The 7,566-nt window shown below is 42.1% G+C and overlaps 1 non-coding gene across 1 annotated transcript; it reads left to right on the forward strand.

Moving 5' to 3' along the window:
• The first annotated feature begins 895 nt into the window (after positions 1-895).
• On the forward strand, positions 896-1,002 carry LOC131224451 (small nucleolar RNA R71). Its single transcript, XR_009160935.1, has one exon. It is a non-coding gene; the product is annotated as a small nucleolar RNA R71 (small nucleolar RNA).
• The last annotated feature ends 6,564 nt before the right edge of the window (positions 1,003-7,566 follow it).

Consider the following 7,566-nt stretch of genomic DNA (forward strand, 5'->3'; position numbering starts at 1 on the left):
CGGTTGCATTATCTTGTTATCGACCTCTTTTCCACTTCTCAAGGTAATGATGGCCTTAGCTTGTTCATGATGTAGTTCATTTGGATTTGAGTCTCCAATAAAATGTGTGTTTCGAGGGTTTGGCACAGGTTGAGAAGGAAGGGTGCCTTTTTCCCTAGCATTTAGTTGAGTCTCAATCCTAGCCACAGCTGTCTTTAATTCCTGATTTGATTGGATTAGAGACTGATTCATTTGAGCTTGAGAGTTCATGAATGTGGTCAATACATCCTCCACAGATGATCGCTTTGGCGGGGGCACATATGGTACATTGTTATGTGCCCCAAAGAAGTTATTTTGTGGAGGCATTTGAGGTGCATTGGGCACATTAATTTGTGGTCCATTCCTCCAACTAAGATTAGGATGGTTACGCCAATTTAGATTGTACGTGTTTCCCAATAGTTGCATAACTGACCTTTAGTAATTATTTATAGCATTTGCTTGATCATGCTCATGCGTGATATTTTGTACAACTGAGATTATTGGACAATCCTTTGTGTCATGGTCTGTACCACCACAAATGCTACAAAAATTACCTAAGGAAGTGTTTGCTTTAACCATATCAATCTTCCTAATTTCCAAAGCTTTGACCTTTCTAGCCAATGCAGCGAATTTTGCATTAAGGTCGTCTTCCTCTCTTAGGACATACATTCCCGCTTTCTCTCTAGGAATGGGTCTAGTTTGGTCTGATTTAGCAGAGACATCCCATGTCTGCGTATTCTCTGCTAACATATCTAAAAGATCCCAAGCCTCATTATGATCTTTGTCAAGAAAGGTTCCACCACACATCATCTCTTTGAACTGACGGGTATCCATGGTGAGCCCCTTTCGGAAAGCATCAATCACATGCCATGGTTCATAACCATGATGTGGACAAGTAATTAGAATATCTTTGAAGTGCTCCCAAGCTTGAAAAAATAGTTCATTCCCCTTTTGAGAGAATTACATGATTTCTTGTTTTAGTGCATTTGTTTTGTGCTCGGGAAAGAACTTTTTCAAAAACTCTCTACTTAAGGCTTGCCATGAAGTGATGGTATTAGGTCTTAGAGAGTTAAGCCATGCTTTGGCCCGATCCTTTAGAGAAAATGAGAATAACCTAAGCTTAAGTACATCCCTATTGCCATTGTTTACTTGTAACGTTGCAATTACTTCCTCAAAGTCCTTGAGGTGCAAGTAGGGGCTTTCAGAATCTAAGCCATGAAATTTAGGAATTAATTGAATAATACCTGGTTTAAAATCAATGTTCCCTGTGTGAGCAGGGAACACTATGCAAGATGGTAAAGTTGATCTCTCAGGGTGTAAATGTTCACGTAAAGTCCGTGGTTGGTTTAACACATTCCTATGAACTTCATTTTCATCCTCAAGAGGAGGATTATTTTGATTTATAGTTAGATCTGGCAGATTTGGATTTGGATTATCAACTGGGTCTGTCATGGAATCCAAGTGATGTTGAGTGCCTCTTCTAAGTGAATGATCAAGGCCTAGAACTAGTCCCCCTTCAGAGGAGAGTCGATTGTTTTGATCCCTACTCCAACGGGACATAAATCATCCACACCACACAATAAATACCACTAATTCAAATAGCAAGTATGATACTTAAAATAAAAATAAAAACTTAAATCAACAACCCAGGTGGCAGGGCCAACCATGAGGGTTCAGTCCACAAAGCAAAATAAATCAACAACCCAGGTGGCAGAGCCGACCATGAGGGTTCAGTCCACAAAAAAATTTAAAAAATAAATAAATAAAAGTAAAACTAATGCAGAAATTAAACTATGCTAATATGGAAAATAGATTCAGTGGATGATCTTTGTGATCAAACAGCAACTATAGGACAACCATAGCACTTGGGTGATAAAATCCCAAGCAGGGCAACCTTATATCATAGTTAGTGCTTGAAAGACCCAACTGAATTTATTTTCAAAGAAAAAGAAAATAAGAAAACAAATAAAAAATAAAAAATAAAAAAAATTATAGAAAATCTGGAGGGTTTAGAAGAAAACTTACCTTAGCTATCTTGCACAGATCTGGTTTATCTCAGTCTCTCCCCGGCAACGGCGCCAAAAACTTGATTGCTTGCCTCCAAGTGCAGAGGTTCATAAGTAATATCCTGTGAATACAGGGTCGATCCCACAGGGAGATGAATTGCGAGAAGGAAAAAATCAAATGCAAAACAAACTAAGTAATAAAAACTAAACTGATGATTTGATTTTGGGATTTTTGAATGGATATAATTCAACTGAATAAAAAACCCCAAGCTTCAAAGTTCCACACATAGGTTAATGTTCCAAAATCATGATGACTTGGATAACACAACTAGGATCTGAGCACTATGGTCAGCCTAATCGGAAAATAAAACACTTTAAATATTTTAATAAATGATATAAAAGATTAGAAAATAATGGATTTGCACCATTGACATATATTCTCAAGCGCCAGTGATTTTAAGTATTCAATATCTATAGGATAATCAATATCAAAGAAATATAACAGGTTGAGAACATCTCCTATCTAGGAAATCTAATTAATCTAGGGTAAGCCTATCCATCAATGTGGATCTCATATGATGGAAACATATGGATCTTACAAGAGGATAAAAAACAAAACCTAAATAATATATAACATGCATACACCATTCTTCTCATCATTAAAACAATCAATCATCATAACTTAAAGAAATATTAAACCCATGTGCTTCCCTTCTAGCTTGGGCTAAAGGGAACTTAGAAAAACATAATTAAATTGCAGAAATAAAAAGCAACAAGAAAGAAAGAAGAAAAATTGTAAATAGAAAAGATCTAAAAGGAAAGAAACAACTTATAAAGCTTTAATAATACTAAAAACTCTTTAAAAAACCCTAAATATTGCTCTTGAACACTTCTAATGATGTTTAAGAATGCCCTAGGAGGCCCTATTTATAAGTAGGGAACTCCAATTTTCGTACAAAGTTGAAAATCCTAGAAAATGCCTCAAATACACGTATGTTTCCAAAATAGACTTCTCGCTGCATAGTTCGTTTAAAACAGACTTCCTGCTGCGTAATTTTCTAAAATAAACTTCACAGCTTGATAATACACTTTTTCAGGATGATTTCAGGATTCTTCACTTCAAATCTTCGATTCTCTTCATTCCTCGCTTGGTTTTCTTGGATCTTTAACATGTGAATTCTTCAATCTTGATCTCCTAAGATCCATCCCTTGCCTTGGTGATTTTTGAGCATCAAATTCTTACTTTTTAACACCCCTTTTCAATCTATGCTCTTAAATTCACCTTGCAACACATACATGAGTAAAATAGAATATTAAGATGATTTATGTTCATAAAACCAAGATATAAATGGAGAAAATTATGCAATATTTGAGTCTCAACAAATACCGCACACCAGCATATAACTGGTGTGCTGACGCCATCAAAGTTATGTGGGTCCCACTGCTGATGATGTGAGCAGGTGGTTTGGACCCCCACCATTATATATGTTTTGTATCCCACCGTCAGATGGTTGGACGATGGGGCCTTCCTACTGTATATATATGCCATCCAAACCGTCAATCCATTTGGCTAGCTTGTCTCAAGCTTGAGACTGGAAGTGAGACAGATCCAGTTATCAAGTAGACCACACCGCAGAAAACAGTGGTGTTGAATGTCTGCCATTGAAACCCCATTTTGGGTTACAGAAGTTTTAGACCAATATGATATTTATTTTCCTCTAAGATCAGGTCTTTGTGACCTTATGAATAGACTGTATGGGAAATAAATGCTATGGTGGGCCCACTGGAATTTAACGGTGGAAATCTTTATCACCACTATTATTTGTGGTATGGTCCAGATGATCCTTTAGATATGATTTTTAAATAATGTTCTAAAATGATCTCTAACAATGGATGAAGGGTGTAGTTGGTATGGCCCATTTAATGTATTAGGGGCCCACTTAATGAGGCCGATTTGATGTATTTGGGGCCCACTTGATGAGGTCGATTTGTGATGTATTTAGGGCCCACTTGATGAGGCCCGATTTGATGTATTTGGGGGCCTGTTTGATTTGTCCCATTTGTATCGGCCCATTTGATCAGCCCAATTGACTTGGCCCATTTGATTCAACCCAATTGACTTAACCCATTTGATTTGGTCCATTAACTTGGCCCATTTGTATCGGCCCATTTGTATCGGCCCAATTGACTTGGCCCGCTGATACAGCCTGATGTTATATACATTGGCCCATGAGTGAGGCCCAATATGATGCGTATATACCCATAAGTGAGGCCCATGATGATGTGTATTAGACCCTTGTATGAGACCGTGGACCCATTATACAATTGGCCCTATGAGCGTCACTCCTTGGGAGCAATGTTGGTTAAAGGACCACATTGATGGGCAATGATGGTTGAACGTTCACATTGTGACCTTCCCGTAGGCCTTGTTAGGCCCTTCCTCATCATTCTCTAATGGGTTAACCCAGACGCTTGGGCACCATTGATATTGTTTGATCCATAATCAGCCGTCCATCTATGGACCTCGCCTTGCGTCAAGGTGATTATCATCCGATTATCGATGCCGATTGCCGATACCGACTATCGATGCCGATTATGAGTTTGTGACAGCATAGCATCATAATACATGCCCATACACATCATCTGTATGTTTGTAATGAGATGTGATTAATCATTGCATATGTCATAGTGTATGTGGTTTTTGGGACTCCTTGATAAGCAGAGTTACCCCACATGAGCACACGGTATGCGCAGAATTGATGCATAATTGGACTACGTGACTAATGCACATTTGCATTCATATGATTGTGATTATTGTGTGCCCTAGCGACATTAGGGTTGTGGCCTCCACAGACGTATCATGGGTGGCCGGATTAGATACCGAAAATACTGTTTTTAGCATCGGGGCACCATAGATGTCCCAGTGAGAAATTTCTTAAACCCGATGGTACCAGAGGGTGACTCCAACGTTGAGACTGAGTGGATATATGAGCGCACGAGGGCCGAATACCAGGAGACCGCATCTCCCACTGTATCATGGTCGGTTGGAAAGGGGTGTGGCCTTACTCGCCTGAGGGTAGGGGGCATTACTAGGCTGAGTTTGACCAGCTCGTGAATGGGTTCACTATCGACATGCCGGATAGGTATTGGCAAACTATTGGTCAGGCGGATAGTGAGGTTGCTTATGCTCACTTGAACTGCATGCCTAGGAAAGGGGCAGTGTCATTTGGAGTGTACTAAACCCTGGTGATTATCCAGAGTGAGAACCATACTGATATTTGATGCTCTAGTGAGGAGCTGCATTGATATGTGGATGATGATTAGCATGCATGAGTTGCATTTCGCATCGCATGGCCTTGATATGGCCGATAGCATACATGTTTTGCACCAGATAGCCTTAGTACGGCTGATTGCATTCATGTTCTCATCAGCATGATTCCACATTACTCTGACATTGTATTCTGAGCATTCTCATATTGCGCACACACTTACACCACCCTCTAAGCTTTTCATAAGCTTATTCATGATTGATGCGTGCAGGTGATGCCAGGACGCAGTCATAGCTTCGCCGCAGTGGGAGTGTGCAGTCGAGCTTCATGAGTTTCTGTTATCATTATCTTGTATTTCCCTTCATGCGCATTGTACTTTAAAGTTTTTTATCATAGTGGATTTTGTGATGGTGTTCTTGTGGTTATTGTTCGTAGGTTATACTTATGGTTATGCTCATTACAAATCAAATTGATGTTAGAAATCCTCCTTGTAGAATCCTAAGATTGGATCCTGACGTATGGGTGCCGGGAGCTAAGAACGAGGTACAACGGAGGTTGTCGGCGCCAGATTCGATAATCGAGAATTTTATGGGCTCAGTTTCTGAGTTTGGGGCATGATAGAAGTTGGTATCAAAGCATAACTTGGTAATAACCGAGAACAACATCACATATCTAGTATGATTTTAGGTCAATTAGGTTCCGAGTGAGTAACTTTCCGATTTAGTCCCCTAACATGCCTTCGAGAGTTTTCAAGGATTGACAGGCGCCTTTGTTCATTTCTATAGGACATGTCGCCCAGGAGAGCGACCCGAGCAACTCCCGCTCCACCACCTGAGACTCCCGCTTTACCACCTATGACTCCCGCTCCAGCCCCAGAGTCCCTGCTCCCCATCCTGAGGATGTCGTTCCTCCACATGAGACTAGTGCGGATCCGACCATACCTATGAGTGCCTCCCAGTTATAGCAGATGTTTCAGACTGTGATGATTGCACTTCAGGGACAGGGCAGACGCCCTGTTGTTTCACTAGCCCAGGTAGAGCAGGAGCACCCGAGCGCCCTTCTTCGAGAGTTTAGACAGCTCTATCCTCCACGTTTCCAGGGCGAGCCAGATCCGACTGCACCCGAGAGATGGCGCTTTGATATAGAGAAGATTTTTGATACTATGGCATGTACGACCGAGTAGCGAGTCCAATTGGTTATATTTCTTCTACAGGGTGAGGGCGAGCATTGGTAGACCTCTATTACCCGTGTTGTAGGGCCCGACTTCATCTAGACATGGGATGATTTTATAGACTGATTCGAGCAGTAGTATTTCCCCGACCACATTCGTCATCAGAGAGCGTTAGAGGTCGAGACTCTGGTGCAGGAGGACATGTCCGTGGCGCAGTATGCAGCCCGTTTTATAGTGCTATCGAGGTTCGCACCATATTTGGTTGATGATGACAGGCGAAAGGGCCGCCATTTTGAGAACGGCTTGCGTTACGATCTTCGAGGTCGTGTTATTGGGCATGAGCTCCCAACCTTTTAGGCGGTAGTATGGAGGGCTTAGATTTATGAGATTGAGTGGGTCGGCACACAGAGCGATCGAGATCAGAGGAGAGGTCGAAAGAGGTAGGCCCCCTCCAGTAGCTCCCAGCAGTATCGACAACCACAGAGATATAGGATCCACCCATCCGCCAGAGCACCATCGACACCTCTAATGCCACCCCAACAACCATTTTCAATGACATGTTTTACATGTAGTCAGATAGGGCACCGCGTGTATGAGTGACCCCGCCCTCATCTGCAGCAGTCGAGAGGGCCACAGCAGCCTCCACCGTAGCAGTGACCGCAGCCACCTCAGCTGCCGAGGCCCCAACAACAGCAGAGGCAGCAGTACAGGCCGCTGCAGAGGGAGCAGCAGCACCAGGGACCTCAGAGGGGACAGGCACCTCCCTAACCAGCTCAGGCTAGGTTTTACAAGGCTCAACAGGACCCGCAGTCCTCCGGAGGAGTCGTCGAAGGTATACTTCCAATCTCTGCATGCATCGCTCAAGTATTATTTGATTCCAGTGCTTCGTACTCATTTATGTTCAAGGGATTCTGTCATTCAACTGGATTGTCGACAGAGTCTGCTCGAGAGGGGTTGACCGTATCGATGCCCTTGGGGAAACTATAGTATTAGGCCGCTTCTGTTCGTCTTGCCCCATGTTAGTGGGAGAGATTTTTTTGCCCGCCGACTTGTACATGTTGCCGATGTCTGATTTTGACATTATCTTGGGTATGGATTGGCT

The sequence above is a fragment of the Magnolia sinica genome, chromosome 13 (genome assembly GCF_029962835.1).
Source record: "Magnolia sinica isolate HGM2019 chromosome 13, MsV1, whole genome shotgun sequence".
In the NCBI taxonomy this organism is placed as follows: Eukaryota; Viridiplantae; Streptophyta; class Magnoliopsida; order Magnoliales; family Magnoliaceae; genus Magnolia; species Magnolia sinica.